We start from the raw sequence: 14,818 nt of genomic DNA, 5'->3' as shown, positions 1-14,818 counted from the left end.
AGAGGCTGGAGTTAAACAAGGCAGAGTCATCGCCAAGAGCCTTGGAAAAAACAGCACAAAAAGAGGAGAAGGAAAAAAAGAAAAGAAAAAGAGAGAATGCAATCATATTTTTTTATGGGAAAAGATGTCAAACTGTCATGTTAGTCTCTACTGAGTGCTAACGGTTGCCAGGGTAACTGTTGTGCCAAGCCTCAGCACTTATGTATTTTTTCCATTGATAATTGCTAATGTGAACAAGTGCTGGCTTGCACTTTACACCTGCCTGGCTTGTAAGTCTACCTTAATTGGATGTGCCAAGATTGAGGAAAAAGTAATCTACCCTTTCCAGACAAGTGACAGGTAGATGAAGTGTTGCTTAGGCCTTTACTGCAACAATTTTGCTGACAGAATGACTATGAATTGTCTTCCCTCAGTGCACATATACTGCCTTTGTTTATGGAATTGAGAGTTTAAGCTTCAAGGTTCATTATAGGAAATTATGCTATAAGGTTTTCTGGGAACTTCTTAGCACTGCCGGGTGAAATTCTACTTTGACCCCTAGAGTTCAGAGTGTTTCATTTTATACGCATATATTAAACCAGGCTTCTAAAGTGATAGAAAGAAATGAGGAAAAAGCAAAAAATATTACCATATATGTATTTATACATTTTTTAAATGGTCACATAAATGTTCCTAAGGAACAACTCCAGTGAATGAATAAGGAAGAGTTTTTTAAAACTTGTTGTGCTTGTAGTTTGTTCCACTATGTCAGAAGTGATGTGGGACTTCAGAGTAGTCAGTTTTTGGGTGTCCCACTCAAGTTATATTGAAGATTGAAAGGGAACAGCAACATCCCAAAACTCTCTAAGAAATAATTCCCCCTAAAATTCATGCTGAAAGTCAAAGAACCCAGAAACTCTTAATCACTTAATATTTTGTCCAGGATCACCATTTTCTTAATTAAATTAACTCCATAACTATTTCAGGCAGTCTTACAAAATTCTATTAAGAGTCTAATTCACAACTAAACTGTACAAGACTGCCCCAAAAGCTGTAGAAAAGTTATTATAGGACCTTTTTTTTTTTTATCTTTTTCTGGTCATAAGGAGATTACAGTTTCTATGCTCAGTGTTTATTTGCTTTTCAGAGCTGTGTCAAGCCTGGCATGCTCCACTGCTGACTGTATTCACTGTGTGGAACTCTGCATTTCTTTGATGTTGATTTCCCAGTGCACTTAAATGAAGTTTCCTGAAACCAATATGCCAGAGTGAATTAATATATGAATAATACATAGTGCTTATTTTAACACCTTTCATCAGAAGACCTCAAAGAACAGCACAAAGGATAGCAGGGAGGTTGCCTTAGACCTGTTCTATGAAGGAGGAAGTTGAGGTACAGTAATGCTGTGCTCCTTGCTTAACATTGCACCATCAATGTGGGCAGAAATGGGAAAAAAATATCCTGCTTGACCCAGACATTATTCTAAAATCTAGACAGCATCAGATGTATTAGTAATTCTGATTGTGTAACCTGTGTTCATTTTGAGTAATAACAAATGTTCCATATGTGCCTGTTCACTCTTGTGGGACTGACTGGGTATTAAAAGGTTGCAAATGTAAAGCAGGACAGTGCTGGCCTGTACAAATCGCCAGCCTGCTTGGCAAGATAGTAGTATTAAAAATGAAATTAGTGAAATCCAAAGCCTGATCTGCTACTCTCAATAAAACACTATGAACACTAGATAGTGATTTCATGTCCAGAAACACTGTGGCCTCGTAATGTTATTTTTGTTAAGATATTCAGACTAAGAGCATAAAAGATCGAAGTTGCTGAAACTGCACAGGAGAGCAGGGGATTTTAAACACCTTATTTAGGATGCTTTTAATCCATGCTTTCAGTGATATTAATTTACTTACATAACTCCCCCATGAGATAGACTCATGGGGCTAAATTCTGTCTCACATTCCTGCCTGGTCACACTGTCATAGAGATGAGGGAATTTGGAAATACACTGAAGTAAATGAGAGTGGCATGTGGTTCCTAAAGTTGATAAGCCCCAACCTGTAATGAAGCATTAGCTGGATGAGCATTTATTATTAGCTGCTGCATGCAGAAGTGTGTGATTTCATGCTGTTGGTTAGTAATGCTGATCAAGGTTTAGGAGTCTATCAAAGTTTCCCAAGTTATGCAGTAGAGTTTTTCTCTATCATGCTTTCCAATATCATCAGAAAGAAATTTGATTCACTTTTCAGTGAAAAAATTGACCTAGATTTTCAGCTTCACCACTGAGATGCTTATAGAAGCATCTATAATGGAGTTTATCCGCTAATGATTGTGACTCAACTAGAGCAGGAGGAGTATAATGTAGTGGAGAACTGCAGTGCAATAGCAAATGTTGACCTGACTAGGAAGAAAAAGAAATTGCAAAAAAAAAAAAAAGGTTTAGTAATTAGATTTTTTTTTTTTTTTTGGTTAACACAACAGTCAAATTAAAAGTTATGATTTTTTAAAATTGGCATTATGGGCAAAATTGTGTTGGATGTTTTAGAGTGGTCTGCTTTAATTTTATTTTATAGTCTATCAATCTGAAAACATCATAGCAGAGATAACAGAAAAATAGATGGGCTCTGACTTCAACATATGGCTTAGAAAGAGAAAGTTGCTCCCTAGAGATGTAAGATCCATTCAACTTTCCAAAGAGAATCAGGAAAAAAAAAAAAAAAAAAGGGAAGGCAGACTAGGAAAATATACTTCTTATAAGAACTGCTGTTGCCTGGGGCAGGTATTTGCTATTTATCCAATATAACGATGCAGAAAATGGTGTTTTGAATGTCTTCCAGACTCTTCTTGTAGCTAGTTGGACGAATTTTCTTACATAACTGAGGCTTATGGGGAATGAACCTGTAATATTTTTTGAAGTAATTTGCCCTGTAGTATCAAGAAAACTTGTCACTACTTTTTGTTAAATAAACATTTCTGAGCATGGAGTCACAGTGATGTACTGGCAGCTGATGAGAAGATAGGATATTCCTCCTGTAACACAGTAAGTCATATAGTTGGGAAGGTTCATCAGCCAGGGCTGCAGCCACAGTGAGCAATGTGGGGTAGACACCCCCTGGCTCCTGTGCGATGCTGGAGCTTCTGTTTTGCACCAAGACCTCATGGCTGGCACAATTTGTTTGAAAATTAATCACAGGAGTCAACGGTGTTGAGAAAGTGTGATCTGGGAGTCCTTGAAAGGGATCATCAAATCAAAACCTCACACATACAACACAAAACATGACACATTAGTTTTTCCCGATTTCTCCCAGGTGTATGTTACAGGGCTCATGAAATCGGATAGGTACTGCAGTGTGTGTTGAGTGACAACCATGTAATCTCTGATTTGTAAAACTCAATATAAGGCACAGCAATTCATAGATTTTCCTGTTGTACAAAGAAAGTTAAAGACACGTCAGTAAAGTCACTTAATGCCTTACAAGAAGTTTACCTGAGGGAAAGGAGAGGAATGACCAAAGTCCAGTTTGCTTAGTCCAAATTCCCTGGTAATGACTCCTTACGACATGACAAGGAGCCTCACCAAGGAAAGAGTTACATTGATAGGGGGACCAGAAGAAGCAGCAAGGTGGTTAGAATGAGATCAGAAGTGGAGTACAGGTGTTTGCCAGGTAATTAAATTAATCACCTTACATAGTCTTTTTTCCCCATGAAGATAGAGTTGGTCTGGCATGCTTGTTCTTATATATCTATATATAGTTAAAGTGTGAAAGCAAATTCTTGGAAAGACTATTTTGTGTTTCAGGGAGGACTCCATGGTTGCAGGTACAATAACGAGTCTAAACAGTAGTTTTAAAGCTACTAGATTTAAGTATTTGTGTGTTTTCTCAGTTGTTTTCATGTTTTTTTTTTTTCTTCTCATTTTATTTTTCATCTTTTCCTTCTCCAAACACAAGTCAAGAATTTAATTTTCCCTCAGTTAAGCAACACCATTCTCCCCTAAAACGCTCGTCAATTGCAAGTGCCCATTTAAGTATCACAGTATCACACAGTATCACAGTATGTTTGGGATTGGAAGGGAGCTCAGAAGATCATCCAGTCCAATCCTCCTGCCAGAGCAGGAACGCCTAGGTGAGGTCGCACAGGAAGGTGTCCAGGAGGGTTTGAATGTCTCCAGGGAAGGAGACTCCACAACCCCCCTGGGCAGCCTGTTCCAGTGCTCTGTCACCCTCATTGAGAAGAAGCTTTTCTCAAATTTAAGTGGAACCTCTTGTGTTCCAACTTGATCCCATTACTTCTTGTCCTGTCATTGTTTGCCACCGAGAAGAGCCTGGCTCCATCCTCATGGCACTCACCTTTTATATACTTACAGACATTAATAAGGTCCCCCTTAGTCTCCTCTTCTCCAAACTAAAGAGACCCAGCTCCCTCAGCCTTTCTTCATAAGGGAGATGCTCCACTCCCCTCAGATCTTTCTACTCATTAGTATTAAACTGTTGCACAGTCATGTAGTCCCTGCAGCTTAAAAAAAAAAATAAGGTCAACTTTTAAGAGCAAGTCAAAAGAGAAAAGCACTGTCAAAGTAGTAGAAATTACAGAGAAGAAAATGTAATGGTAGAAATTAAAGAAAGAAAAAAACCCCCTAGCTTTGATAAGTAATTTTCAACCAGTTCTTTCATTTATATTAGTTCAAGCTAGGGCAGTTTCACTGAAAAAAAAAAAAAAAAAAATCTGTTTCCTTTAAGTACAAACTTCAGTTACTTTGGCTTATAAAACACACCGTTCTCTTAGCTAAGCCCCTGTAACTGTTAGCATGTTCACATGTAGCTATACTGAATACAAGGTTGAGTAGCTTTAGTTAAAACTTCTCTTTCATTTGAAGTTTTACATTAACCTGCAAGTAGAGTAGAGTTGAAAATCATGCAGACAGGAATTCATAACAATTCAACTGATACGCTGTAACTCATTAAATCATTATAACTCTATCACATTCATAAGAGTGTGTTCTTAACCTTGTTCTTGTCTAGGATTTGTGTTAGGGCAAGATAAATAATACATTTTATTGAGATGGTTTTCTTGCTTACACATCTTCCTCAATGTAACATTGCATTTTTTCAGGTAATGAATAGAAATGAAAGTCAGTAACCATGTATATACTGGTAGGAGGAAACTGGGGCCAAATTCACTCAAGAAAGAGGGTTTGTATGAGGATGTATTGGGATGCACTATGTATTAGTAGCATCTTAGCATGTGACTGTATCAGGGCTTCTCTTTATTTGAGCTTATTCAGTCAACCCTGATCTCAATGCTACTAATTTGAGGGAGAAGTAATCACTTGAGACAGTCATGATTCATATATGTAGTGTAAATATGAAGAATACAGCATAAAACCTTAAATAAGTAAAATTTTGATGTCATAAATGCATGAATTATGAGAAGGAAAAAAAAAAAGTGCCATTTTTTGTGTAAAAAGAAAATTATTTTTCCAGACACATTTTCTCTTTTGGTTCATGTTTTTTACTTTCATCACCTTCCTATCAAAGGCAAAGCCAACACCTAGGCTTGCTCCTTTATGTGTGAAGGACAATCCACAGAACTTCAGTGACAAATATTGTCACTGTAAATTGCAGCTTCTGGGCTTTTTAGTTTTTGTTTTGGTTTCGTTTGTTTTTTTTTTTTTCCAAGCAGTTTGTCCTTTTATTTTATTTTATTTATTTATGTATGTATTTATTTATTTATTTTCTGTCACTGCTGGGTTTCAATAGCTTACTGCTTAAAGCATAACAGCTGGGAAACAGGGATAGAACAAGCAGGAGCCCAGTACCTGCAGAATTCTCCTTCACCTGTGATTTTATTCTGTGTGAGCAGCATTGCTATTACAGTAGTGACTGAGCTTAAACTACTGAGAAGACTTGATTGCTTTTAGATAAGCGCTAAATCTCAGGCACTGAGATGGTTAGGTTTGAGGCTAAGTCCCAGATTAGATTTAGGTTCAGAAGCATAAAAGTCTTCAATTTCAGTGTCAAAAGACAGCAGTATCTGGTGATCAGATAACCTAGTATCATTTCTGGGACTTTTTAAGAAGGTAAGAGTTGTTGTAATTTTGAATCCACAAATAAGGAAAACTAAAGGACCAGGTTCTCCTCTAAGAATTTCTGGGAAAGCAGCAAATAATATTCTGCTCTACAAAAGGAAAAATTATCCACATATTTAATGCAGTTAGCCAGTATATAGGCAGAACTGTTAAAAACACGAGTCTGTAGGCAGGTGAGTTTGTTGTCCTCATCACCTCTGTGGTCCTAGAGCCAGCAATTGATTACGCATTTATTTACTTCTGTTCAGTAGAAAAAGAAGCTGGAAGATTATCCGTGTTCCATGCTCCTTTGCACTTGTCTATATTGTCAAACAGATCTTGGAAAATGATATGTCAGATCTAAAGTTCTCATATAAAGAGCATCTCCTATGTGGATTAACAGTTTGTGAAGATCCAAGGATATTGGAAGAGTCCTGGTTCAAAGTTAAATGTTTTGGCTTTATATTCCCATTCCATATCAACATCTTAAATATATATGTGTCTATTTATATCTATATGTATATGTGTATAGACGTGTGTATGTGTCGAATGTATTACATCCTTAGGTGGATGGAGTATCATTGTTGGCCTGGTGGGAAATGCCATTGATAGGCAAGGTGAACGGTTGTATTTTAAGATATATGTTTTTATATCTGGATCAGGTTTTTGAGTGTATGTAACACTAATTCTGTTTTGGCCAAGGAATAGGGACTCGCAGGCAAATACATTCATTTGATTTATAGCATAATAAACTATGTTTAAAGAACATGTGTACTAAATTGTGTCATGTGAATAACAGGTCAAAAAACCTGCAATATGACTTAGTGATGTAAAAAGTGACTTTCTAAAAGCTCTTTGAATCAGTCACACAAGAAGGGCCTTCGGTCCTGTTGCATTGCCTTCTCAGTTTAAAACTCATTAAATGTTTCACATGACTATGATTTTCTCATTGCAAATATAATTAAACTTCTTTTCCTCTGGCACTGAATAGGACTTCGGCATTACTTTCTAATTCCAGTGCAGTACAAGTGACACAAACTTTCTGAAATTGCAGGCTTTTTTCCAATATTTTTTTTTCTTTTTCGTAGGATGGATGTATTTCTTCGTTTTGAAACACAGGATGTTCTCTGCTTCTGGGACATTGGTGAAAAGCAGTAATTAAGGTAAGAAAGAGACAACTTCAGATTTTGTACAATTTCATAGTCTTGCAGCCTCTCATGGCTCGAGAAGTGATGCCTGAAATTCTCTTTCTATACTTATATATTCATATTTCATTTAGAAACTCAAGTTAGTTTGTTGCATTTTTAATGCCATAAAGGCTTTGTTGTTACAGCAGCTTATTTAGCTAAAACAGCACCTGTGGGCTTTTCTGGTTTGTTGTTAGAGATGCCATCATAGATTTAAGTTTTACCAGCCTGTGGGAAGAGATTGCCTTTCTACAGAAAACAAATCTTTTTGTAAAGAAATTCACCTTGCAGGAATTTTAATGTCTGAGGTTCTAAATCTGGATTTTGAACACTCAGTAGTTGGCATAAAATTTGGAAAACAGCTATATAAACTAGTACACTTAGCTTCCACTCCTAGAAAATAAGACTTATGGGATTTACAAGCTTTTGATACACCTATCCCCAAACAACTAATTTAAAGGCTGATCTCTAGGTTGCATTGTTTTCCATTGAGGTGCATTTTCTTGTATATCTTGGATCTGAATAGGTAATGTTCATGTATTGAGATATTTTACTCTTCTTTATGGAGACATGGAGTCACAAACATATATTTGCAGCACTTGAAAGTGTGGATAAATACTAACAAAACCCAGCAGGAGCGGATCTAACTATCTCTTGTAAGCACTTTAGTGAATCCTTGCTATAAGCAGCATTGTGAATCAAATCAAATGATTAAATCTAAGATAAGCACAGGACTGATGGGAGTCTAGTACTCAGAAACAAATGGTTTTATCAACCTCTTATGCAGCATGGAGTTAGCCTGCTCAGTCTCCTGTATAATTTACCACATCTGTGGTTTGTAATGCACTGGTATGAAAAAAAAAAGTAGGAGTGTTGCTTTTCTTTATATGATTGACTAATTTAACAAACAGAAAACCAGATGTATATTAAACAATTATTATAAAATTGACACAGTCTTCAGATGTCCTAAATAAAATTTTAAGCATCACACATAAATATGTGTGCACAAAATAACAAAAAATTGGTGGTATTTACTGAACAAAATGCATATACAGAGTTATGTCAGATGTGACCAAATCTTGACAGATTATTTCTGTCACACACACGACTTCTCTGTTTTCAAGCGAATCTTGTAGATTTAATCTTTTTTCTAGCTGAAATAATGAGAGCTGTGTTTTGTTGGCTGCTGTTGTCTGGGATCACCTTCTCCATGTGGAGTTGGCATGGTCATCATTACTATATTAATCAATGTCCAGTCACAAGTTCATTAAGTTTTTGGTTGCAGAATAAAGCAATGAAACTTTTGTGAAAGTTCGGTCAAGAAGCCTATTGTCATTGTTCAATAGTAATCTATAAGGAAACTAAGATTACATATGTGTAAATAGATTTAAATGTGAGCAATACTACGCGCCCTCTATACAGTCTCTAAGTTGCAATCTGTATTAATAGGATGGCAGCACACATTCTTTACAGAAAGTTGCAGAGGATCAGTTTCTTTTTCCTTATTTAATTGCAAATTAAATCCTCAGTAGCGCAAGAGCTAGAAACGCTCTAGTCATGCCCTTTTAAATTTCTATGAGAACAGCCAAAAACCTTCAGCAAAGAGTATGTTGCATCTTAAAGACACTCCAAAAAATCAAGCAATGTTTTCTGAGTCAAACCAAATCTGCGGTTTCTTTACCCACTACCACCAAGAGTGCATTTTTGTTGATATATTATGTTATTATGTTTAATTTTGGTCACATTTCATTGCATCTTGAAGTATAATTTAACTTGATTGATGCAATTTGACAGATTATATCCAAGATCTAACCCAAGCATTCCAACATTTGTTAGCAGATGCTGAGAATCTTTTGCTCTTACTTTGTACTTCAAAGCATATACCTACACTTCAGAAGATGTTTCTATATTTCTGTGCAAGAAAAAAACCTTTCAACTAAATCTACAGCTTCTGAATTTTCAGTTCTTACTAGCACTGTGATATCTGGTACTTTATATGTAATGTGTGAAACTGGAAATATGGTTTTAAGTGTAAACATAACAAAGCGTTATTCTGCCTTATTTTTAAGTTCAGTATAAGATCTTTACATCAATTTACTGTCAATTTATTTGGCTTATATTGCTAAAATTAAGAATTATATCCACTGTTTCTAAAACATACCAGTTCATTTTTTTTCAGGTAAAATTCAAGTAACTTTTGACTGTTTCTGTAGACAGAAGTTTGAGTGGCAAACATCATGAAAGAGAGAAAAGGCGAAGTTTTCATGCTCATACTTAGCAGAACCCAGAATGAGACCTTCTGGAAGTACAAGAATAGAACAAAACGTGGTTTTAATTGTAGGATAAGAGTTGGAACAATTTCATTTTTACAAAAACAAAATCCTTCTTGTTAGCTGTGTGAGCTAGCAAAACATCAGAGATTTATAAGATGCTGCTTTCAAAGAGTGGTTAGAAAGTAATCCCTTAAAATGGATGTAACCTCTGGGGTTTAAGCATAGTCCCTGCCTGCCCACCTGAAATACCATACAGCAGAATCATGCAAACTGCAGATGATTATTTTCCTAAACCCAGAGCTTAAGTTAGACCTTCCTTTAGAAATAAATTGCTGCTGAATATGGAACAGAATCAGAACTATGGAACTAAAATAACACATGATTCCCAAAATAAAAACCATTTCAGTCTTTAAACAAAACCTTATTTTATTCTGGTAGAGACTATTTAGAGGCTTTTTAGTGATTAGAAGGCATTCAGCCACAAATGGAAGGAATGTATTCAAGCCTCAATATGTTTTATTGCCAAGCTTCTAGGGACCCTGAATCCTAACTGTAAGAATGAATTATGGTATTTTGATTTTTGTTAGAGGCAAGGCAAGAGAACACAGACTTTGTCATACAGACCACACTCAGATGTCACTAAATATAATACACATATAAATATATCACCTGATTAAAATAAGTAATTAAAAAAAAGGTTGAAACATAAATGAGGTCTAACTGTACTATTGTACCACCAGGTTGTTTGAGACTCTTTGATGGAAGATATAAATGACTTTATTGAAACTCCTCCTCCTGGTGAAATTAACAATAATTTGTTTAATCTCTTTACTTTTAAAACAACAATAACAGCAAGAGAATTAAAAAAAAAAAAAAAAAGGCAAGCCAAACATGGTTTTATTTTCTTATTGAACAGAAGTAAACAGTTTTACATGTAACTGTTAGAGAATTCCTGGATATTTTAATGAAGTTATAGATAGTCTATGTCATTCAGGTATTGTCAGAGGAACAGAAGTCTCCTCTTCTGGGAATGTATTGTTTAACTATATCTGTCACTAGATGCCATCTGGTCCCTTACAAAACAAACTGTTACACTTCAGAGGTATCTATCAGTATCTCTTCCTAAGAAAGTAGCCACTGGCAGAGTGATATGATATGAAGGAGGAAAGGAACATATTGGATGCAGAGATTATTTAAGGATACCTTTCTCCAAAGGTGATCTCCTGTAGTTCTCAGAGTTAAATCACCCAAAACCACACCTTGTTTGACATTTGGAGCCCGGTAACAACAAAAGCCGTGTCTCCTGACTTGGGCTGTGTTTTATCTAAGCCATAAAGCAAGAAAAGAACTTGCCTTAGTGTATATGTAACTATCCAACACAGCTTTGTTTGTTGTACCATAAGTTATCCTTCTGTAATCATTATCTGCATATCAAGAAAAAGTTGTTCTCACGTTCATATTATTTAGGGTCATGTTATGGATTTTTCTTGCCAGATGCAAGAAGTCTCCCCTGAATATACTTCCTGTGTTAGGGCCAACAACGTTTGTGGACGTTGTGCTCTGTGAAATTAAGCAGCTGCTTTTTCAAAACTTTTTGAAAGGTTAATCACGACCCAAAGGGAATGGCCAGGATACAGAGTCATGGTCCTTCCCACACCAGGTTATGGTGGTGACTCCACATGCTGATAAAATCATGATGACTTGGCAAGGAAAATGTAGATGGAACCATTTTCCATGAGAAAGTACACTGTATTTGAAACCCAGAAGCTTAGAAAAATCCAGTTTATTTTGGCTTCAAAATAATTTTAGACATTAAGAGGGGGAATAGAATTTTCTGGAAAATAAAATGTATACAATACTGAATTAAACAGAAATTAGATAAGTTGTTTTGGCACGAGAAGTGATTCTGACTGAAGTTGAGGTGCTCTTAGCATTCTGTCCATAACAATTTCAACATTATCTCTTCATTTATTCATTATTGTCCGAATTAAGAAAAATACAATAAATCTGTTTGAGCAGAATTTGTTCTCCCTTAAACTCTTTTCAGCAGTGGTTTTACCAATAGAGCTGAAAGTTCCAATTTCCTTGTTCTGTGTTGGTCACAAGTGATTCCATTGTCAGTTAAAGAGGTATCAGGATACCCTATAAGTTGCCCAGTTTTGAAAAACTGGTTTTTGTGTGACTGGTAGCTAGTCTTAACCTAATCACTTTATGGTCTTGTATGAAGAAATTGACATCCTCAGGCTATTTCTGAAGTGACCAGAGAGAAAGTTCAGGCCTTCAGTGTGTTAAAATAACTGGCAAGACAGTCATTTAAGAAAAAACACTGCTGAGTTAGATGATGAAGCCAATCCCTTGTTCAGCAATCCCCCAAGCACATTGTAAAGGATTCAAAATTATCTTTATATTTCTTGCTGAATGAGGAGGGACTAGTTATCTGCAACTCAGGGAATGGCAGCCAACTTCCAAACAGGATAAGTGAAGGGTTTGGGGATTTATGATGTGTTTTCTGTTTTGTGTTGTAGAGTTGGTGGCTATTATCAGAAATTATTATTTCAGCTACAGTAAGGCAATGAATTAGCCACTGTGCTTTTAAAAGAGAATTAAAACAAGACATTGCCCCAGAAAAAACACTATTGTTTATCGGTGGTGTGATAAAATCAGAGAGCATGTCATAGCAACTAGCAGATCACCAATCCAGCTGCCTGGTTTGTTTATCAGCCTCACAGTAGCAGGTCTATCTTTATTTCTTCCACTGTTAAACATCTACACCATGATTTTCTGACAGTATCTAGAATTGGACTTTGTGACCCAGTTAGTCCTTTCTAGCTTCCTGTATTCATTATGCAGCATTAGCATTATAAGTAATATAAAATAAAAAATTATCATAATTGGTGTTTTTTACTAGACACATCTCAGCTAAAATATCAGATGACAATATATGTACAATTTCATTGTCTTCCTTGCATTTTATATGAAACTTTGTATAGATAAGAGACATGTGATTGCATTATACCAAGATGTGTTATACTCTCATTTCTTCCATTGTTGTATGTGTAATTCAAAAGCCTGCTTAATGTACTTTCCAAGGGAAATTTTGTTGTACTTTCTTTTCATAATCTTTGTTCATACCCTGTTTAATTCTAATGATAGCTTTACTCATATTTTTCTATACTTAAGTAAATATGGAGAATGACAGTATCAGATCAACGCCTTGAAATCATTATGTGTGCACACATTACAAAAAAAAAGAGGGTAGGAGCAGAAGAGAACAGCTTTTTACTTTCTTTGTACTTTTTTGAAGTCTTTAAAGTCCATGAAATAAGGTATTCTGGGACAGATGATGAGGTTAGGATATAAAATCAGCTTTTTCTAGTGCTTATATATCCTATTTTCCTGACAGGGATTTGTGTATTTTAATTATGTGATTTCATTGTATGATTATCAAGTAATGCCAGTATTTTAATGGTGGGGTTGGTAAATTATTGCTGTGATAGAGTCAAGTAGGATAACTGAGTGTCTAACTTCTGAGACATTACTGAGCTGTGGGGCAAATAATACCAGTTCTTGCCTCTGAATTCCAGCAGCATACGAGTATAACAATCTTTAACAGATATTGCTGCTACTTGGCAAATGAAGACCTGCTTGATATAATTTCAATTTTGGTAAAAAAAGTTATTAGAATGTACTGAATCTTCTGCTATGAAAGAGAAAATACTTAAAGGTGGCTAATATTATTACTACCTGACAGAAAATCAGGTTTCCAAGGCCTGTTTATTTTCTTGTGTCTCTGTGATGTGACAGGGAAAGGTGAAGACTGCAGTTAAAGGAACACATCAGTTACAGTGCCGTTCGTAAATATAGTTTGTGTGGCAATAATATCTTATCTGCCTGCTTTTTCCTCTCTTCAAAGAGCAGCTGCTTCATGAGTTTCTGATTTTCAGATTTCTTTATTCTTTAAAATACCTACATGATGGCAAAGAGGACCTATAACTTCACTCTGACAGATGCAGTGTTTTGGGAGGGTTGCTTACTCCAAAGCAAGGTATTCCAAAGGTATTTTCAAGAGAGCTAAAAGTACAAGCTCAGCTTGATAGGGGGCTCAAATATTTAAAATAACTGGCTCTGTGCAGAATTCCTATGATTTTTTTTAGGTGGAAGCATTAAAAATGCATCATAGTCTCCAGTGAGCTTTCTCCTACTCTTTATTTTCTTTTTAATTTTTGTGGAGTATTACCATTAAAACCTCATGATGTGAATATGATGCCAAAGCTGCTGGCTCAAACTGCATAATGAGCTCCCCTGTGCACCAATACCTGATGTGCTGTTTGTTGGCACCCACCAAATTCTGTTCTGCTGTTACAGATGCACCTAGCATTTGAACAAAATTCCAAAGATTTGCTAACCTAAGTTTTTATTAAATGACAGTTTAAATGATTTACACAGATGACTTAATCCAATAGTGCTCAATTTGAGAGGATTTTTTTTTAATTCTTCTAGTTTGTGGTGTTATTTTAATTATGTTATCATGCTATTGTTTGATTTATGATTTTTCTTACACCAGTACCTGCTTGAACTGTTCGCTCTTACTTTCGACATCTTCAGTATCCATCAATGAAAGTGCTAAAGAATAGCTTCCTTAATTATAATTAACTAAGATTACACATCACATTTACACTGTTGTGCTTTGTGTCCCGGAACATGGAATTTCTTCATAATCAAAACTATTCACAGTATTACAAGGATATTAATATGTGCTAAATATAATAACAATGCTTGGCAGGGAAGAGTTCAGACACCCTCGTTGATTTTGGGCTGGTCAAATCACACTTTGTCAAACAACTTTCAGGCTGTGTTGGAAAATTAGGGCAGCTAAGGATCGTTACCTGCATGCAGTTTAGATGCAGGAGGGTAACTGGGTCTAGGTTGTAGCATGGAGGGTGTTGGTCTCTTCTCCCAAGTGGCAAGTGATAGGACAAGAGGAAATGGCCTCAAGTTGTGCCAGGGGAGGTTTAGATTGTATATTAGAAAAAAAATTCTTCCCAGAAAGGGTTGTCAGGCATTGGAACAGGCTGGCCAGGGCAGTGGTGGAGTCACCATCCCTGGAAATGTTTAAAAGGCATTTAGACAAGGTTCGTAGGGACATGGTCTAGTGCTAGAGTTAAGTTATGGTTGGACTTGATGTTCCTGAGGTTCTCTTCCAACTGAAATAATTCTACGATTCTATGTTACCAGTGTAGACATTCATGGCCCTGGTGCCCATGCTTGCTCTTTGATGCAATGACACATGCCAGAGCCCTTCAGGACTC

General features: G+C 36.1%; 1 protein-coding gene across 3 annotated transcripts in view; it reads left to right on the top strand.

Annotated features, from left to right (window-relative positions):
* TENM4 (teneurin transmembrane protein 4) overlaps positions 1-14,818 on the top strand; it is a 1,673,798-nt gene that overhangs the window by 683,155 nt on the left and 975,825 nt on the right. For all 3 annotated transcript variants that reach the window (XM_071817725.1, XM_071817645.1, XM_071817681.1), the window contains exon 5: positions 7,138-7,212. The gene's annotated coding sequence lies outside the window, so the exon portion shown is untranslated. The remainder of the gene's footprint in view (positions 1-7,137; positions 7,213-14,818) is intronic.

The sequence above is a fragment of the Patagioenas fasciata genome, chromosome 1 (genome assembly GCF_037038585.1).
Source record: "Patagioenas fasciata isolate bPatFas1 chromosome 1, bPatFas1.hap1, whole genome shotgun sequence".
In the NCBI taxonomy this organism is placed as follows: domain Eukaryota; kingdom Metazoa; phylum Chordata; class Aves; order Columbiformes; family Columbidae; genus Patagioenas; species Patagioenas fasciata.
Note: the sequence above shows the minus strand (reverse complement) of the source record. Positions and strands in the feature narration are given on the sequence as shown.